General features: G+C 36.3%; 1 long non-coding RNA gene across 1 annotated transcript in view; it reads left to right on the top strand.

Moving 5' to 3' along the window:
* The window catches only part of LOC124161020, a 570,739-nt gene that overhangs the window by 315,966 nt on the left and 233,913 nt on the right, over positions 1-20,860 (top strand). The window contains exon 7 of the long non-coding RNA XR_006865300.1: positions 17,687-17,771. This is a non-coding gene — a long non-coding RNA (uncharacterized LOC124161020). The remainder of the gene's footprint in view (positions 1-17,686; positions 17,772-20,860) is intronic.

Here is a 20,860-nt window from a genome sequence, read left to right as displayed (position 1 = left end):
GGATGGATGTGTGCGGTAGCTACGGAAAGGGCATGGGTTGCCCTGAGATTACTGGTGTGGGTGGGAGTATTACTAACCCATGGCCTCGTTTCCTCCTGTTCTCCATTTGTGGTCTCTCTCCGTGTTCCCTGTTGCCTTCTTCGTGCTCCACCATTTCCTTCTGCACTCTGTGCTCAACCCTACTCTCACCTGTCAATTTAGAACGGTTTCTACTTTGTACAGTGTTTACTTTTTTCTCACACTGAATATTGGTGTTTGTTATTTATTTTTGCTAGTTTTGGGTTAAAAACCACATCACAAGTGTGCATGTGTTCAAAACATGGAATACCGAGAAACTTTTGTTGGGATGTCCACACCTCTGTATTGTCGGTCATTACTTTCTCACATTTCCCTCCTATAATATATTATGAAAAATATTTGTTATTACTGCTAACATTCCCGTTTCTCATACTGATTATAGGTACTAGTAATGTATTTTTAGGTCCTTTTGGGTATAAAACCACATCACATGTGTTCCAAGCATGGAATATCGGGAACCCAGGGGAAACCTTCGTTGGGATAGCCGGTCTTATATATGGTCGGTCATCCCTTCTTACCTTTCTCTCCTGTTATTATATATTATGAAAATTATCGGTTATTATTATTGATATTTCTGTCGTACTCCTCGCATTCTTTGATAAGGCATCTATCAACCAGTGCCCAAAAAAACATTTCGCAACCCGGAAACCTGATTCTTGATTATTTGTAAACTTCGCTAATTCGTCCATACGCCCATTCGTGAAAAATTTGTCGCACTTAAAAAGATGTGTGTTCTCCATCACTTTAAAATCAGAATCTAGTGCTCTGGGCTCCCTAAAAATGTTATCTTCATACGTATTATACTGACATTGCAAATGTACTAAGTATGTCCTAACTTCTAAACAATGCAACAACGCCTAATGAGTAGCCTGTAGTCTCCAATCAGTACCTATTCCCTTATACCCAATTCGCAAAAGCAAGCCCATAACAAAAATTAGGAAAAGCATTCAAGTCCTTGCTACCTTCCAAGTTCCTCATTGCTAGGGTCCTCCTTACTATTCCCCTGTCCAGGGATGCCGAAATCATCGCCCCTTAATTCTCCTTTTTCCCTGTTTGAGCTACATTATTAGTATCCTGCACCACATACGGCCTTTGCATCGTCAGCGGAATTAGAACTGCCTATGCCAAATCCTCCGGTCATGATCCACTATCACGGAAGATTTCGCGATCCCATCAACGAACCCAATACTCTTCATAAGCATCTTTTGATTCATTATTTCCCTTGCCTTTGCATATTGTAGAGTATTATCGTATATTATTATTATTAAATAATTGGTTACAAGTCGACCATGAAAGTCGGGTGGTAACATAAAGTTATTACACAATAATATACATAAACCAAAATGCAAAACAAAATACTTAGTACCACAAAATTTTTAAAAAGCCCTCAAAAAAAAACATTTTTACACAATACATGTCCCCGTATACATAGCACCAAATCAGCAAAAATACAATACATACCTACATTTATATTGCCCTCAAAATCTATTTTTACACAATAATATACTAATACCAAAGAAAAAAAGACAAGAAACACCAAATTTAAAAAAATATACAATTACAAAGCCCTCAAGATTCAATTTTATCTATCCTTTTGGTAAATATAGAGGCGTGAGTTGGAAATGGCTCAGAAAAAAATTCTTCCGGTAAGCCATTCCAATCCTCTATCCCCCGATGTAGGAAGGAAAATTTTAGTCTATCTGTCAGCTGCCTTGGGGCCTTAATCTTATAATTATGATCCCTCCTCCCTAGATAACTTGGTCCTTTTAACCGCTTCGTTCGCTCCCTCCACGCAAGATCACCACTGTTAGTTTTAAATACACACTTCAAGCATATAATGCATTTTATAACATTATTACAATCCAATCAGATTTTTTTTAGGAGATAAGGCTGTGTCAGTTTTTGGATGTTGTGATAGTAATCCGAGAGAAGATGTTGAGAAGAATTTTAGATTTAAATAGGTAAGTACGTTAAATAATCGTGGAATGGAGAGGAAGAGAAAAGCATATATGGATATAATGAAAGAAATGTATGTGAATTCAAAAGGGAAGTTCAAATTGTGGAGGCAGTAGGCTAGGATTGTTAAAATATTGCAGGCAAACCTACATCAATCATTAGTATGTCTGATTGAGAATAGTGGTGAGTTACTATGTGGCAAATGTATTGGAAATACAGTCATAAAAATTTAAATGTAAAGGAGTAACATTTCTATTTTCCTTTTTCCTACAGTTGTTAATGAAACCTACAGTTATAAACGTATTTCCGCGTATTTTGACCTTTCTTGGTCATTATTTATCAAAATTGAAGAATCTAAATCTTTTAGCACTCCTATGCAATCAGAAGAACTAAGCGTGATGGAGGGGAGTTTTTACGACGCTAAAAGAAACACAAACATTATTTTCCATTATTATGATTTATAATCGTGGGAAATTGAATTGTGGATTTATACACCCACTTTCTCTCAACGTTAACGTGTAGCGTTACGTTCACTGTCAATTTTTTCATTGGCTCAAGAACACCATTATCTATTAGCCTTTCATAGCTGTGGCTTTCCCTTCCAAATCCATATGTACAGTGGATATGGCATCAATACTTCCCATCAAACTATGGATCCCCGGAATTGGACATCTTGAATCATTTAGTTTTAAGTTTTCACATTAAAAAATCAAATAGCATGAGTGACATCCGCTCCTAAAAAAAATCACCATATCCTGGGTATTTCAATAGATATAAATTGATTTTAGCCATAACTTCCATAATGCTTGAACTTATTTCTCTAGCGTGCTTCATAATTAGAAAAACTAGTGGAGGGAAATGAATTTTTTCAAGATTATATAGAGGAACAATGTGTCAGCCAAAGAGGTTTACTTAATAGGAATGAGTCAAAGACAGGATCAATTTGTATGAGTGTTAAGAAAAGGTAGGGTCTAATTTTGAGTGTAGCGCATTGCGCTGTAAAAGCGTAAAAACTGAGGAATTGAATTCAAGATAGGATTGTGGAGGAGGAAGGAAAAGCTGAAATCAAGTGAGAGAAAGTAAAGTGACGAAATAATAGACATGGTTGATGAGGAGAGGGAACTTTTAAAGGAAATACTGAGGAGACAGATGATTTGGGTGGAGCAAGTATTAAGCGGGTATATAAGACTAAGGACTATTGTTTGGTAGGTATATAAGGATGAGGGAGGAGGAAGTTAAGATAAATATATAAAATGAGAGGAAATATGCCTGTCTGAGCATTGTAGGTATAATTCGGTGGGGTGAATGGAATAATGGTTCATATAAACTTACCTTTAATCATCATCATCATAAGTCAACGGTCCTAATACTGGTTTGACGCAGATCTTTATTCCTCTCGAATCTGAGCTTTTCCCGGTAAATAGCGTGGATGAAAGCGAAGGAAAGCGAGGCTGCTAAGAAGCTTCGCTTTCTCACTACGCAGCGATACAAACTTCTGTATGCTGCGATGAGTCTCCTCCCCGTAGAGGCGAGTAATGAAGAATCTGAGCTCGCATACAGAAGCTTCTTAGCAGCCTCGCTTTCCTATTGAGATGCCGAGACTAAGACACTATCCCAACCTTTGTCGCAGTGAAGTCACCCATTCGGTCACATGCCGTTGACCGGATCCTCCATCGGACATCCCGTGCCCATCTCCGGGAAAGAATCCACGATCAGAGACCACCTAGGTGAAGGAGAAGGGTATAAATATCGAAACACCGCGACATCGGCATCATCAGCCCTGAGGATGTTGGGAAAGTCTCCCAACGAAACGTCGGCCTACACCATGCAGACCCTGACCCGGTTGGAAACCCGAGAAGCTTTCATCCACTTTATTCCTCTCTCCTATCAGCACCCTTTTTCATAGTGACGTATTTCTTCTCTTTTACGTCCTATGTAGCTCATTCAGGGCGTCCCTTGCCCCTCTTTCATTCCACCTGTCCTTCTACGATTGTTTTCATCAGGCCATCATGCCTCATAACGTGACCGACTAAGTTGTCCCGTCTTCTCCTTGAGGTTTGTAAAGAGTTCTCTTTACGTTCTTCTCAGCTTTACCCAATTACTTACTCCGTCGATTCATTTTATCTTCATCATTATTCGGTAGCTCCACATTTCGAATACTTCCACTCTTTGACTTATCTACTGCTGAGAAGCTTACATTTACCGGCATAAAACGTTTAATATGACTAAAATATTTATTAATTAACCAAATCTCACGTAAAAACGATATCACATAAAACAAAATGAGTTAAAAAATTGATTTATCACAATGAATCACCATTTGATGCATATCTACAAAAAAGGAAATGCCAGGTCATCTAAAAAAAAACAATACTTACCATAGCTACTACATAGTGTAATAACAGGATTTCTTAAATTACGATACGTATAGAAGTTGTTTGTTTCTAAGTTTGGTTCTAAAACCTCTTTCGTTATTGGGCCTCATCCATATAATCACTACATTTATTTATATTTAAGGGTATATTAAGAACGGACTAGGTAACTCGTGCGAAAATTTCGCTCTTTCACGCCATCAGGGAACAAGTATGTGAAGGGAACGGTGTACTTGGTTTGAATAGAGAAGGGGGTGTATACTGTATAGTACTTGCTTTCTACCGGTTTTCTTGCTAAATTATACAAAAAATATGAATTCAATGCAGGCAAGAGAGTTTGGTATCAGTAGAAACAATCATGACATCTGGAAATGAATAATGGCACGTAATTAACAAAACTTCTTTAATGATAATATTAGAATAAATAATGTCGTTTAACATGTTTCATACTTCGTAGATCTTATTTATAATAATTTTTCGTGCTCATGTTACGTTTCTTTGGTTTAGTTATGGATTTAACGTTTTTTATTACATTTATTATTTTTTTTAACTTTAGAATGAAACATTTGTGGAGTTGATATGCCTTATGCGAGAAATTGATATGGAAATGTTGAAACTTTTAAGGCAAATTAATGAGTAAACAGTTAAATTTGAGATTGAAATGTGTTTTTCGTCAAAAGCCGTCTATTTAACGTTTAAAATGATTCCTCAGTTATCTTTGTAGGTGCAGTATTAATGGAGCATATGCGTAATATGTAATCCGTGCAAAAAGTTCTCAATTTCACGCTATCAAGGAATAAGCATAGTAATTAATATAGTCTTGGGGCACATTTCAGGTAAATGAAACGCAAAATGTATGCCAATGTTTTAATATTTTCGTATATATCTTTATCATGGCTATGAATAATTGTTGCACTAAATTAATGCATGAAGGGATGGCCGATTTTAACAATGATATTTTTTACAATAATAAAATATAAAAAGAATGCTATTGTACATAAATGAAAAAGAGAAGGCAAGGCTTTTGAATACCTTATTTACACTTTGTTTATCGGTTGTAGCTAGGCTAGTAAAATATCATGGCTACCATCAATTTGGGTTAATCCAATCTTTGGATAAACTCTTAAGTCAAACAAAATGGTTAAATATTAAAATTTGAAATTGTATTTTCGTGGAGGTTTAAAACGATAACTCATTTATCACTGTAGGTGCAGTACTAACGGAGCATATCGATGGCTAAGTTCTAACAACACGTATCTCAAAAATAGCAAATTTTCAGGAGAGCAAAAGAAACGATTTATTTTTTAATAGCATATAATTTTAACTGAAATTAAAAACCAAAAATACATAAAACTGAAAAAGAAGCATACATTTGCAAATAAAGGGTTGTTTTTTGCTTGAATTTTATTTTTTATTAACAGTACTAGCAAAATTTTCAGATACGTGTTGTTAGAATTCAGCCATAGATATAAGGAATGGCAGTAAAATACCTTTCTGTATTAATATGATATATGACATTTTACGTCGCTATTTATCCTACATAAAATTTAAAAAAAGAAGGGGATATTATTACTATCCGCCACACTTTGCATCCGCGAAGTTTCCTTTTCCGCATTTCAACTCATTATATATATTTTTCCGCCTTTCGCCCCCCCCCCCTCCCCACCCTTCCTCCATTCCTTTGATCCCTCATTCATTCATATCTCTCCTTTCCCTTTTTATCGCTTCCTTTCCATCACTACTCTTTATGCAACCCACTTACAACCCAAATCTTTCGTTCTTCAGAGCCTCTCCTCCTCATTTATATAAATATGCCGCCCCCTTTCCTCAAAGCACCCCCTGCCTCTCGTATTTTTTCTCTTCTAATCGCCTTCTTCGACCATGCGTCACCCTCTATCCTCCTCCAACCCTCCTCAATCCTCGTTACATTTTTTTAATCCTATAAAAAAAAATAATGAAAGAGTTCCCGGGAAATAACTTCCGCCTCCCACACCCCAACTTCTTCCGTCTTTTACATTTATGTATGTTTTGCCCCCCTTTCATTCTTTTTATTGAATTATTTTTTTCTCTCTCTCTCGTTTTCCAGTTTTACTCGAAATGCTGTAGGGGTGTGTCCGATACATTTTCACCGATTCTTTATATTAGTGAATTAGCCAATGAAGTAATGCACAAAGATATCGTACTGTCCTCGTATAATTTCATGAACTCTACCACACGTGTTTTGATTGGCTTGCAAGGGTCCCTGAAGAAGAATTGGTATCAGAGACTGTGAAATCAAAATTATGTGGCTGTACGATATCTTTGTTTGCCATTTCATATGCTGTTCCACGAGATCTCTCCGGAAAATTTTGAATTCATTCAAAGTTACCTTTGCTGGGATAGAGGTATTAGTTTTTGGTCTAGAGGTCATTTAGAGGGTATTTTTAGGCACCGTGTTTTTGAAGGTGGGATTCCTGGGTGTTTCAAGAAAACCTGAGGGATAAGAGGCCTAGTAAAATATTATAAATAATGATTTTTTTTAATCAACCAAGGACGAGACATTAGCGCACCCATGCACGGCTACCTCTAAAACAAATATTATCCGCAAAAGAAGGTGATGTCTTGGTGATTTAACCCTTCCGTGACTGTGTTGGGTAATTGGAGCTGAACCACTCTGTCGTTATTGAGGTGACGAATGAATTTTTTACATTTAAATTGTTTTTGAAAACTTCATTTTTCATTGGTGGGGTATCCGAGTTACCCCGCACAGCTATTGGCGGGAAGAAAAAAACTTGTTTGTTTTATGAGTGCAGGGATAAAAGTTGGATGCAATAAATTTTATCATATTATAACTTCAATAACGCCAATATCCTACATGATGGCACCTTTTGTACCTACTTTTTTTCATAGCATGTAAGACCATGTACAGTTACATTAGCAGAATATGAAAGATTTCAGCTATTTCGCACAAAATCAATGTAAAAACCTAAATGTTGCCCTCAATGTATTTATAATTTAAACGAAACAAGGTACCATGATATCATTTAAAAAAAGTGCCTTGGTGTTTAATTTCAGGAATGACTAAAATACAGCGCATAATATATGAATTATGAATGGGGTAAGTGAGACATCCCACACAGTCGCTCGTGTAAGTTTTCTAGGCACAGTCACGGAAGGGTTAAGTAGTGGACTACCTGGCACAAATTACGGTAGACCCTCATGGGAATCCACGTTAAGGCAATTGAACTTTTTTTGTACTTGACGATTTTATTTTCCGAGAACATTTTACTGTATCGGGATGAAATATAACTGAAAGATAAACCCGTATTTCAGTAACCCCTTCTTCGATTTTCACATCGCCTGCAGTGGACCATATTCCAAACTCGTCACCCAAAAAAATAAAACATTAACATTACATCTTGGGTCTGTAGGGAAGAAGTCTCCAGTTGCTGTATTACCTGAGTATACTTGTTTAAAATTCGGGATTGGCTCCTATCATACATCTAGGGTTGCTGAAGCCAGGCTATCATCAGGCATTTGACGAGTACTCGAACATTTTCTGTTCTCACACGAGCTCAATAAGATATTTTTTATACTTTAATTAAGTTCTCTAGTTAAACACTGAAATTGAAAACTTACCATCACTGATCCAATTTAAAAGATTGTTTATACCTAAAAGTATTTTTACGACCCAGTCATTTCCGATGCATTTCACTGAGTACATTAACACCCAAGGCAAGATTATACCGTTTTACATATTTAAAATTTCCACTCAGTCGCCAACAACTCATACTTAAACGTCTTAGTGAATATCTGGCCAGGAGAATTGGTTTAGAATCCAATTGAAGGATCCAACGGATCGATTAGAACATTCATTCGATGAAAGTATAACTCTTCCGGGAAAAGTTACAAGTAACAAGGCTCATTCATTCGTCTTAGAGGTGGTTGCTTAAATTCCTTTTTGGTAAAAAATGCTCACTTAAGATGTGAAAGAAACATTTTGTGAAAAAATTTGATCAAAGATATAAAAAATACCAGGTATGTGAACAATAAGAGGTAGGATCTCGCTATACTATATTTTGAATGACAAACTATCTATTACTTTTTAACCTAAAATACGTTATTTAAATGAAATTAGTACTACATTTATTTGCTAAATTTGGAAAAGTTCCTTAGATATTGAAATGTATTCATGAATGATCTGCCCTCAACATGCATTGTAATTATTTATTCGTATAATAGTATCTGTAAAAGTGATATTTTTGAAAATTTACCAAATATTTTTGAATTTTTATACTTGCTTTGAATCGCGTGTTGATGAAGAAAACTTGCAATCATATACCTACAGAAAAACTTCTATTTTTAACCTGTGTTTAAGTAATTTGGTCCCACTACCAGAATAAATCTATGACGAAGATTCCTACTTGTTTCCCGGTACAACCTTTGTAAGTATTTTATTTTTTATTTTCAAGGCAACACTTTGGAGCCAAGACAAAGTTGTCGGTATCTATAGATCATTATTTCAATAACATGATAATGTGTCGATTGAGGCCTTGAATTGGAACGAAAGCGATAGTGCGGTCTCTGTAAGATTCACTCCCTCTCAACCGAGCGTATTTAGACTTTTTCCGTGACTTTTTACGCATTCAAAGCATACGTTATAATCTTAAAATACTTAGTGAGTGGAGAAAATGTTTTCCTGTATTATCAATATTAAACTTTTACACCTGAGGAAATAATGAGTCAAATTTCTAACATTTGAGGCACAGGAAAATGCTGTCAGCCATCTAATTCTTCCAAAGTGAATGAAAAGTTCAATGATTATAAAATTTTAAAGCATTCGAGAATCCTCCCCTTCCTTCAACCACTTCCATCTTCAATTCACAATAAGGCCTAATCCCTTTCATTCTACCTAAGAATCGTATTCCTTTCCTTACTCTCCCTCGTTTACCTTGCATTCTACCCTCTAACACCATTTGCAACATCCCTTTCCCGCATTCTGTCTCCTCCGTATCTCATCTAAAAGCTGCCTCTTCTCACTCACCATGTCCAGCACTTCACCGATCCTCCTCCTCTCCATCCACTTCACCTTCTTCATTCTTCTACACACCAACATCTCAAACGTCTAGTCCTCCTTCCTAGTGTCCACGTTTCCGCAGCGTAAAGCGCTCCAGATCAAACTTTTCTCTAGCCTTTTCTTTGAACTCTTATATAAAGATCCTCTCATAAGGTCCTTCCTATTCATGAACGCCTCCTTACGCAGTTCTCCTCCTGATGTCCTTACTGCTGTATCCGTTTACCTCTAACACGCTACGCAAATAGATGAATTGCTCAACCTGCTCAAATTTTCCCCGCCCACTTTTGTCTTGAATCTCACATACGGAACTAACGATGCTTTACAAAACCGCATAACCTTGGAAAATACTTAATTTTGAGGTACAGAAGAATTTTGACAGCCGTCTTAATAACCTCTGAAAATTCCAATAAGTTATCATAATGTTTAAAGAAAAATTTCTTCTCAATGATAGTTCTAGTGACGATGTCTAAAGTATCAAGGCGATATCATTGGGAGATGGAAAAATATCGTTTGGCCAATGTATCGGTTGCCATAGTATCGGTCCGACCCATTTTTTTCCTCACACTCTTGTCCTCGTCCCTTTTCTTCATCTCACGCTCTTCCTCGCGCGACATTATTTATGCATTCAATTCCATTTTACGGGAATTTCTCCGCCTCGCTCAGAAAAACCGCCCCTCACATTTCATTTATCAATCCTCCTTCCTCCTCCTACGCGCCAGTCCTCAAATTTTCTTCGGGGCGACTCAGAAAAACCTCCTCTATCTCTCTTACTGCTCGCTATATCGCACGCCTTTGCTTTCCCCAGCATCTTGTCCCTTCTACCCACCCAGTCCACTCCCATTCTCTATCCTCTCTTCATCTTTTCACGGAGAACCTCCTTCTCCACTTCGCCCTCTCCTACGCTCATGCCTCTCTCTTTGGCGTCTTCTTTTAATGCAACTTGGACAGTAAACTTTTACTTACACGAATCCTTTTTTTACATTAAGCGACCCGTGAGTGGTATTCCGCATGGATTTTAAACCTAATGCCACTCTGAGAAGACTCCATGTAAAATCGAAGGATCCGATAGATCGATTAGAAAGATTCGTTGAAATGCAACGAGTGAAATGGTGTGTTCGTGGAGCAGACGTGAAGAAGCTTCGAAGTCAGGAAGAACGAACATTTAAGTTCCTACCGAAATATCAAAGATGTTAAAAGTTTTCTAAACACTTGATATTTAACTGCTATAGGTGTGATTTTAAAATGAATATTTAAAAATTATTCAGCGACCGCCGTGAATTAGATTCTATAAGGTGGAATATTTAAAAATGATTGTAAACCAGGACAATATTCTTAAAAATTAATATGTTTATCCATCTTTTTCCCCTATTCTGGCATCCTTTTCAAAATTCATCTCTTCCTCCGTTAGGTAACTAGTTTACAATAAAAAGATAAATACGTAATAACCTATGCATCATAATGATGATTACTTATCGAAACCCGTAGAAAAAGCCGCCTTATGTAAAAAAGTAATGAAGGTAAAAGTTTACTATCCAAGATATTTTTTAATGGAATTCCACAGAGATAAGAATGAGTGTGAATTTTGTCTTCTTTAAAGCCTACAGGAATGAAATATCTTTATCTCCTCCATTATGAAAAGAACTGATACGGTTTTCCTGAGTTTTATTGAAAAAAATATCGTTTATTATATCAATTATATCACAACTTGCTCATATAATATTTATTCTACTTTTAACCTATATAACCTAATGTTGCTTTTAAGTGACATAAAAAAAGTATACATTTTCAGCTATTCAGGAAATATTAAATAGAGAATTTTCACATTTTCCTCTTGAGTATTCTTGAAATTTATCTTCTCCCAGAGGCAGTTCTGGGCTATAAAAGTTTAAAAGAGAAATTTTAAATCTTAATTTTTTTGACGAAAAATCAATAATTGCCCAGATACATTGATGAGCTTTTTTACGTGAAAAAATTACCTGCATAGTAATACTTTTACCGTATGAATGGTCAAATTTATTTGATGAATCCTTCAATTGGATCATAAGCTAATTTATTTAACGAAAACAAGTATTGTCAAAATATTTTCATGATCGTTATTTCGTGCATGGTGGACACAATTATTTGCATATTTTATCCAAGGAATAGCAAAGGCTAGTCTTCTACTAGATCTTAAACCAGTCTGATTTCGTTAAACTCTGTAAATTATCATTAAAAACGGCAGACAACGATATCTTCGCTGATATGTAACTTTTATTTAATAAAATTGAAAAAAATAATTTGAATTATTGAATAAATATTATTTAAATAATCCACCGGTCAATTTAAGGTAAAACGGAGGATTACATAAGTCACACACTCTTGTTAGCCAAAGTATAGCCTATTCACAATATGCCATTAATTACTTTCATATTTTCATTTGTATTCTCATTGAATATTAGCGAAACACCCAATGTCGGCATCCCCTAGTATTTCTGGTTTTCTCTTGATATTTAGTAAATTTATGCATTTTTTCGTTCGCGTTTCGTGAAAAGAAAATTTAGCACATCAAGAATTTATTACCTTATCTCCGTTCGTGGTGAACCAAGAGTCCTGTGAACGTTGTATTCTATTTTTAATATCCACCCTCGCCTATCTACCAGCTTTAACTGAAACTTAAATTTACCAGCTCCTTTCTATTCTATCTACACACCAAAAGCTGTATTTGTCTTTACATTAAATATAGCATCATCGTTGGTCATTTTTATGACATTCCATCATTATATTTTAACCTTAAATCTTATCTCTGATTTTGTTAAGTATCACGTCTGCACGGTTATTTTGTTGTTTTTCTACAACAAATTTTCCTTATTTCCGACGAAAAAGATAAGGTAAGACGGCAATATCCTCGTTTTGATGGCTAATGCACAAACTTTGTTGTCTGAGGAAAGACTTCGTGGAATGTGCTTGTCATTGTGAAACAAAAGAATAAAATTTGGAAGTACAAAGTTACTGCTTTTAAATCACACCATTGTACTCTTCTTATGTACTTAAAAAGCTTCCGTTTCTCCCAATTTATCGAAAGTTAACCACCTTTCTGATATTCCCTCAATATATCCCTACATTTCATTTCCTATACCCTACATTTAAAAAATATTCATTATTCGTGGATCTCTCCATTTTCCGGGTTTTCGCCGCGATTCGTCGTCAGAAGTGAGACAACATTATTCATTAAATTTTACATTTCCATGGCGTGTCATACTTTACATTTTAACATATTTAGTATCGAAAAAGGATTGGAAAGACAGCTGTACTCCGTGTCTTTGCGGGATACCTATCCTCCTTAGTTCGACAATTGGACATATTTGCCGTATTTACCTACTATTCTATTACTTACCGTATATATAAATTATGTTAAGGCAATTGTTGTTAGTTTCCATAAATGCGTTCGTCACTATATTCATCATTCTATTTACTTTATTTGACTTGATATTTCTCAAATTTATGCAGTATTTTTGCCCGAGCTTCGTGGAAAATAAAAACATGGAGTATAGTAAGCCAAGACTCCTACCTTATCTACGTGCTTGGTAAACCTTGAGTCCTTCGTGCGTTCCGTTCAATGTTTGACTCCCCACCCTCGTCCATCAATCCCCATCTTCCCAACTTGGAACTTCTCTAAACCGTCCCTATCCTATCCACTCCACAAAAGCACCCCATCATTCTTTTTTCCTCCTCCTCCCCAGAGCGCTAGAAGCGAAACGTCGTCGTAGTCGTCTGCAAACAACGGCCTTTTTTTTATATTTACTGCTCTCACCCTCTCTCTAGGACGGCCTCCTCTATGCCCCCAGCCACCTCCCCGTGGTCCTTCTGGATGACTCCTAGCAGACCCCCGCCCCCGGTATACCGGAAAACTGACTTCTACGCCTCCTATCACTCCACCCCCAACATCTTTTCATTCCGACTGCCCCCTTCGCAGTTTCCTCCCACGCCCCCACGTAATACACCCCTTCCTCCGCGTGTCTCTCGTCTTGGCCTCCTCCCCCTCCTCCGCCACCGCCCCCCCTAGGAGCGGTCGAGAGTCTTTCCCGCCCCCGGAGTCGCGCATGCCCGGATTCCGCCCTTTAAGGACGCTCGCCGCCGCACAAGTCCGGCCTCTCACCGAGTCGCGGGCGATCCCTTTGGCTGGCGATGCACGTCTGCGCAAGGAGGGCTCCTCCTTGAGAGCGCCTCCCACTTTCTCACTGGAGAAGAGGGGGTCTGCTGTGTCTCCCTCATGGCTCTCTCCTTCCCTCCAACCCTCCTCGACGGAGCGGGGGTGTGGGACCTTATCCAGTAAGGATTGGACGAGGTACTACCCGGAATTTTACGTGAGCGTTACGTCATTAATTCACATGCCATCTGACGCTGGATCAATTTAACGGAATATGCCAGAAAAAAATGGTGCGTTTTTGACATAAACATCATCAGCAATTTTAGTTCATACTGGTATCAGCTATTCAGGGTTAAAATTTCGTTGCATAATTTTTTTCCATCATGTATAACCCTCAGAATTCAACAATGAAAATTTTTATGTCCTTACGTCTTATTGTTAATAGAGCTTGGTTAACTAGTGGGTAGTGCTGTTAGAAGGATTTGAGTCGTAAATTTGGTGAGATTACTAAAACCTAAAACTTACGCGGTCTATGTTTATCATTATCAATGTACAAAGACTTTATAATGGTCACCACTGGCCATTTGATAGTCTTGAAGCTTGTTGCTACCAAACTCCATCAATACTGACATGTAAAATTATATTTGACAATATATTTCCTCGATATTATCGTGAACGTTGTGTCACTATTTTCACGGAATGTGTCAGAAAAGTATCGCTATTGTACGTTACCATCAGAATTGCATTCATGATATTTTATAAGCCCTTGCGTCTTAGTAGAGCTAGGTGAACTACCTAGTAAATAGCTTAGACAAGGATTTGACACGAAAGTATGGATTGGACTAGGCATTGCCTCTGAATTCTTGTGAATGTAACGACACAGCCTCAAATCATGTATCTGAATAAAACCTTTATAATTGTATTCCGTGGAGTTTTCTTGGTCCTTATAGGCGAAATACGGCGGAGACAGGTGATATGAATGCAGTGAGTATTTAGTGGGGAGGGGATGTTGACAACAATGTTAGAGGGTAGAATGTTGGGTAAACGAGGAAGAGGAAGGAAAAGAATAAGATTATTAGATAGAATGAAAGGGATTAGGCCTTTTTGCGAATTGAAGAGGGAAGTACATGAAGGAAAGGGAGGGTGCCAGAATGCTTCTAAAGTACAATATGGAAATCTAGCTCAATCGGTAACATTTTTAAATAACTAACGTCTAAGAAGGTTTGGTTGCCTAGTCTTTTAATGCTTGGCTAATTATCAAGATATCGTGAGTAACCTACTGTTGTTTGAGCGAGGAAAGAAGCCTTATCCGGCATGGATTCCACGATGTACTGCCTCGGCTCGCGTCATATCTTTAATGGCTATGTTGTGATAGCGCCGTAAAAAGCCTGAAACCTTCATAATTGCATTAAATGCAATTTTCGTGGACCTTTCGCTTCAAATGAGAATCGCATACTAGTAAATAGAGCACTTGGGTGAATATTTTACCTCTAATTGAAAGATTTGACGATATATGCGTCTGAATTTGCGTAAATAGAAGGTCACAACCTCAAAGCATTTTCGTTAACGATGCATAATTTTTCTGATTACCGATTTCGTAAAATATTTCATTAAATATAACCTTCATAGTTTTATTCTGCATCAATTGCTTCCTCCCGATGTATTAGGTGAGCGTGGTAGCCAATTGGTCAGAGCTACCGGGTAAAGGTTTCGTGAGGTATTGCCTCGGGATTTTCGTAAACTTTGCGTCATAACTTCAAAGAAAATTTCGGAAAATAACATTAACAATTACATTCCGTGTAATTTTCTAGGCCCTGTCCAAGGGAACTAGAGTAGCCTTAAAATTAGAGCGTTTGACAGCTTATTCAACCTTGGTGAAAGTAAACTAAGCTCTTTCTCCTTCATTAATACTGATATAGGGCACCATTCTATGATGAAATTTGGGACATAAGACTAATTTTATGTAGGCCCATGATATGATATTCTAAGAGAGCAGATTTTTCTATTTAAAATTTACATATTTTCAAAAATTAAGCTTCTGTTACGAGCTAAGATTCTGTGCTCATTGTATTGTACTCCTCATCGCAAATAAAAAAAGACAGAAGCTTAGATTATAAAAACGCCAAATCTTCTTCTTCAAACACGCCAAATCCTCCCCAACCCCTTTCTCAAAGGTATAAAGGTGATGTCCAAAGTAAATACTGCAGAGTGGTTATGAATTAGTTTATTTATATATTGATTTAAATTTGAAAAATATTTTCTGAAATATATCAAATATTTAAAAGAATCTAATCATAAAATTCGCCTTATCTAAAAAAGTAGAGCTGTTACATAAAAACGGATATCATATTTGGATTCAGCACCACACATATTGTTAATATCAGCTCAAAAACTGCCGGCACCAAAAAAAAAAAAATTTTGTTGGCCTGTGTTATCTTCGTTAAAAATTACAGATTATGGAGAGAATCACCCTTGAGAAATTTAAATTTATGTTCTTCGAAATAACTCTATGTGCATGATTTCGTTTTTTCATGAGAGTGATTAGGGGATCGCCAATGAAAGTTCTATGCTAATTAAGTTTTGATCATAAAAAACAATTGAGGAAATGTATAGTCCTCAGGTTAGACCAAACTTTATGGTGGCTTGCTTTCAGTTTGTTATTTGTTTTGAAGCTTTTTATAATGATGTCGTTTTATGAAAGCATTTGAATCATTACTAGATTATGAAAAATATATCAATAAATTGTGGTCATATATCAGCTTCAGTAAAACTCTCTCCTTGACCGGCACTTCAAATAGCAGTTGATGGAACACGCAAATAAATATTTCGTTGTCTTCGGCCTTCGAATTAATATTTATATAAACATTAGTATAATGCCTCGAGCGTTCTTGATTCAAAGGTGTCATTTCCGGCGTTTCCGATTTTTATCAAGAGGGGGATGTGGGTGCCGTTCAGGGGCACGCTATCCGAATGCAGATTTCTGAGAAGGAAAAGGGGGGCAGCATGTTGTCTTTACCGTGTCTCTCACTTCCCCTATCAACAACGGCCCCTTAAAACACTCTTCCACCACTTTGGCGCCCTCCACGTGTCCCTAATCACTTGATAGGTATCGCATGCCAAGAACACACACACATACTCTCCCATACTAACACCGTGTCTTTCAAAATAAAATACACGTCCCTCACAATCTTCATCAAAAACAATCATCGCTATCTCCCAAGATCTTCGTGCCTTATTACCACCTCACATTTATTATGCGCCACCACTTTTTTACGCACGCTGATTAGCATATTATCCCAGCGGTAATGATTAGTTAATTGTATTGTCCAGTTTTTTTAGTAGCAGGCGATAAGATTTGTTGTGGAAGTTTTTGGCGATTCTCGACAAGCATTATCGCAAACAGGAATTTTTTAATAAATTTCAAAAGTAATTTTAGTATCCATTTCTCGGCCGGTAGCACACTCACTCATATACACGATAGGTGTCTTTCAAATTAAATGGTCATCCCTATTAATCGAAAACAATTATTGCTATCTCATACGAAAATTGAGCATTTTTACTACCATAAATTTATTAAAAACCCTAATTTTTGTCCTTGCCGCTCAATAAGATATGATTATATGATTGCGATACTCTCTCATTCGTGCGGGATAATAATTTAAACTTAATTTATATGTGGTGACCGTTCAAATTTTATATAGGTACACTGGAAGTGACCCACGTTATGGCTTGGCAAAGTTGTCTTATGGGCTTTTTTCGGCATGAGAAAAGTTTGGAAGAATTAAGAAATTACCTCAATCTCTCATATACTACCTACCTACTACCTAACTACCATCTCTCTTTTATTGCACAATTTTAATTTCATGGATGTAGAATATTACAACTCCTGATATGCCCTAGCGATAATCGCAACATGCTTTCTCACATTCTGAAAACGCATCCACCTCCGATGTTCTATGCGTGTTTCTCCAGCATCAGTAGACACACGTTATTGAATTCTATGAAACTTATTTGGACCGCTTTGCGGCATTATTGATAACTTGCAAAATAAAACCTATTCATAATGGGATATTAACTAGATTTTGTTTTCTCCTGCAGGTTCAAAATTTCAAGACACGGATGGATATGTATTTAATTCAAGAAATGGTGTCATCGTTGCTAGTGAACTCTTGTAGCTGAATGAGTGAGTACCTACTCTTTCTTTACAATACTGAAAAACTATACATTAAGGATGACTTGAATGTATTTGGTCTTCCCTTTGTAAAATCGACTAAAAATATGGATAAGCATAAAACTATTGGCTCTGAAATTTACTAAGGCCATCCTTAGACCTCGATCTTAAGATACTGTTTGTATGCTTAATAATGTGGCAGTAAATACATCACCGTATATAGCTATGTGTTTTTTGAATGATTTTCTGTAGTGATCACAAAATTACCACATATAGGTAAAATTTGAGAGTTAAAGGCTTTACTTAATTGCCAATAGTGGCCAGTGCCTTTCCTTTTATACTCATAAAAATAGAGAACATTTTCAGCTTTCCCACTTCCTGGTGAAAAAATTAGCTTTTGCAATTTGAAACTGCATTATTAATAAAAAAAACTATTTTTTTCCTTTAAAGTTTTGGAAATGTTTCTATTTTTCTTAGCGTAGAGATTTGTTTTTCATTCTTCTTGAATCAAGCTCTCATCAACTCATAATTACGATTTCATTAGCTTCATCTGTTTTTGGTCCAAATTTAAACAGCCAACTTAGCATTACTCTTAAGAGTTGGTGCAAAAACTGGTACCCAATCATTAATTGAATAAAATCACCTCGAGAGGTCTTTATTTCCTGCATACTTAAATTTCTGAATGACCGAACTTGAGTTTGACCCTAAGCAAATACAATCGCCTTACTAGAAGCTGATCAGGAATCCAGGCGTTAAAGCTGTAACAAGTTTCATCATTAGAAACTTCTAATAAATAACACATTATAATAAATAAGCTATATCTTGACTCGGGCTAAGACGTTCTTCATCTGAAGAAAATGTTCAATTGACACTAAAATTTAATATTGAAATAGGAAAATGTTAGTTTAATGAATTAAAAATAAGATTTGGATAGGCTAACCCTGTATATTAATTTTTCATGGGATGCTAAATTTAGCGCAAAAAACTTTTCATGAATGAAAGTCAAGATAATTTAGACGTCTACTAATTATGGACATTATTTAAAGCCACAAAATAAAAGGGACGTTAACTTAGAAGTTACAAAAATTGCGCCTGAGTAAAACGAGTTTGTTTGTGATTAAAACACTTTTGATTCATGAGCGGTTTTCAAATTGTGAATGATCAACCAAATAAATTTAACATTGGCTTTCGGATACATTTTAAATGCTAAATAAATTTTGGTATTTCCCTCGTTCTTAAAAGCGAAATCAGTGATGATAATTTGATTTCATATTTATTGCACACTGTTGTTTATTTTGCAAGAATTTTTCGCTCTTTCCAACATAATGTGGCATTAAAAGCAAATTTAGACTAATTTAAAGATCTTTTCATCTTTATGACTTATTTAGGCAATATAACAGATGTTAAGTCTTGATTTGACTGAAAAAAGTACCCTCATCATCACATCATTTGGAAAATCAATTGAATGGAAAGCCCGGGTGTATAGCAGGTTACCTACTTAGTATCTTCAATGATTGCTTCTGTGCAACCGTAGGGTATAAGTAAATCATGAAAATAAATATATTCATTTTAGCTTCATACAACGGTATACATTTTGTATTAAATTAATTTAAAATTACGAAAATAGTTATTTTATATTCTATAGTGAAGAATAGTGGGGACGGATTTGTATGAAACATTCATTCCTTGTTTCTTTCTCCAGTGAAAACCTAAAACACACCACACTCTATTTGCGTGAACTTACCCTCATAACCAATATTCATCATTAAGAGCATTGTTTTGACGCAGTTCTCCAACTTCTCGTTCATTCTTTTAACACCTACTCTTCAATTTAACTCCTTTCATCATCTTTTTCATTTCTCTTATCCATGGTTTTCCTTTATTTTTCTTTCCTTCAAAGACTGTTTTCATTACACCATTATGCTTCACTATTTGGCCAATTAAATGAATTTGATATATAAGTCTTCATTTTTGTAATTTGTGTAAATAATCCTTATCTTCGGTAGATTTGTGCTTAATCTTTCTAATTTTGAAATCAACGTATCTTAGAGTGAAAATTATGTGTATGTTTGAGTAGATAGACATCATGCATGGATTTCATTTCAATCAATGGGGATAAATTACATTTTAGGGTATAAAAATTCTTCTGCGTCATACAATTACAGCTGAACACAACTTCTCGCATTTGTAATTTGCTATTACGGTTGACCCATCTTCATCCTAATAAATTATATTTTAGGGTATTAAAAAAATTAAATTAACCGGTATCACACAATTAATCTCCACTCAACTACTCTCATTTGTCGTCTACTGCCACAGTTGACCCGTCTTCAACCTGACGACTAAGCAAATACTGACGTATAGCCGGCCAATTTATTGCTGATGAATAATGCCGTGGAAGTAAACTCCGTCCTTTTTACGACTTTTTCCTACCTCCCAATTCCTTCCATCCACTCTCCGGATAAGAACTCTAGTTCATTCTCGTCCTATCCAACGTTGGCGATAAAAAATAACAGGGAAAGGAAAGAATCTCGATATTTCTCTCCTTGGTACCTCCCACTCCACTCCCTTAATCCTTTTAGCCGTCTCATTTTCATTATTCATGAAAAACAGAGAGTTGATTTTTCACGGGAGGCACGCGCTCCCTTCTCCGTGCTCCATTGCATTCTGGCGTGTCCCGATATCACATGCCGTACACCATTGTCACACCGTGTCTTTGCCTGCATGACTTGCTGCCTCCATTGCGACGCGACGTCTCTCTTGGACAAAGCATAAGACGTGATTGATTATTCGGGTGGTGAATACTGATGTGGGCCAATTATTCCTCAGTGTGTATGGTATTCTCATTTCCCGGATTACTACAATTAATACCGATGAAATCATTCATTATGACTATGTGGAAATTAAAAAAATAATTCTTTGGGAAGTCCATGATTTTTTTATTACTACACTTTTTTAATTACTGCATTCTGGACATTCTTTCGACGACAAATTTCAAAAATCTCTCGACATTATTATGCAAAAGAGTAAATTTGAGCTGTTTCATATGGTCTGTGCGAATGATTAACTTATTTAGCGTGTTACTTACGGGAATTTAACTC

The sequence above is a fragment of the Ischnura elegans genome, chromosome 6 (genome assembly GCF_921293095.1).
Source record: "Ischnura elegans chromosome 6, ioIscEleg1.1, whole genome shotgun sequence".
NCBI lineage: Eukaryota > Metazoa > Arthropoda > Insecta > Odonata > Coenagrionidae > Ischnura > Ischnura elegans.
The sequence above is the reverse complement of the archived record's forward strand: the minus strand, read 5'-3'. Positions and strand labels throughout refer to the sequence as shown.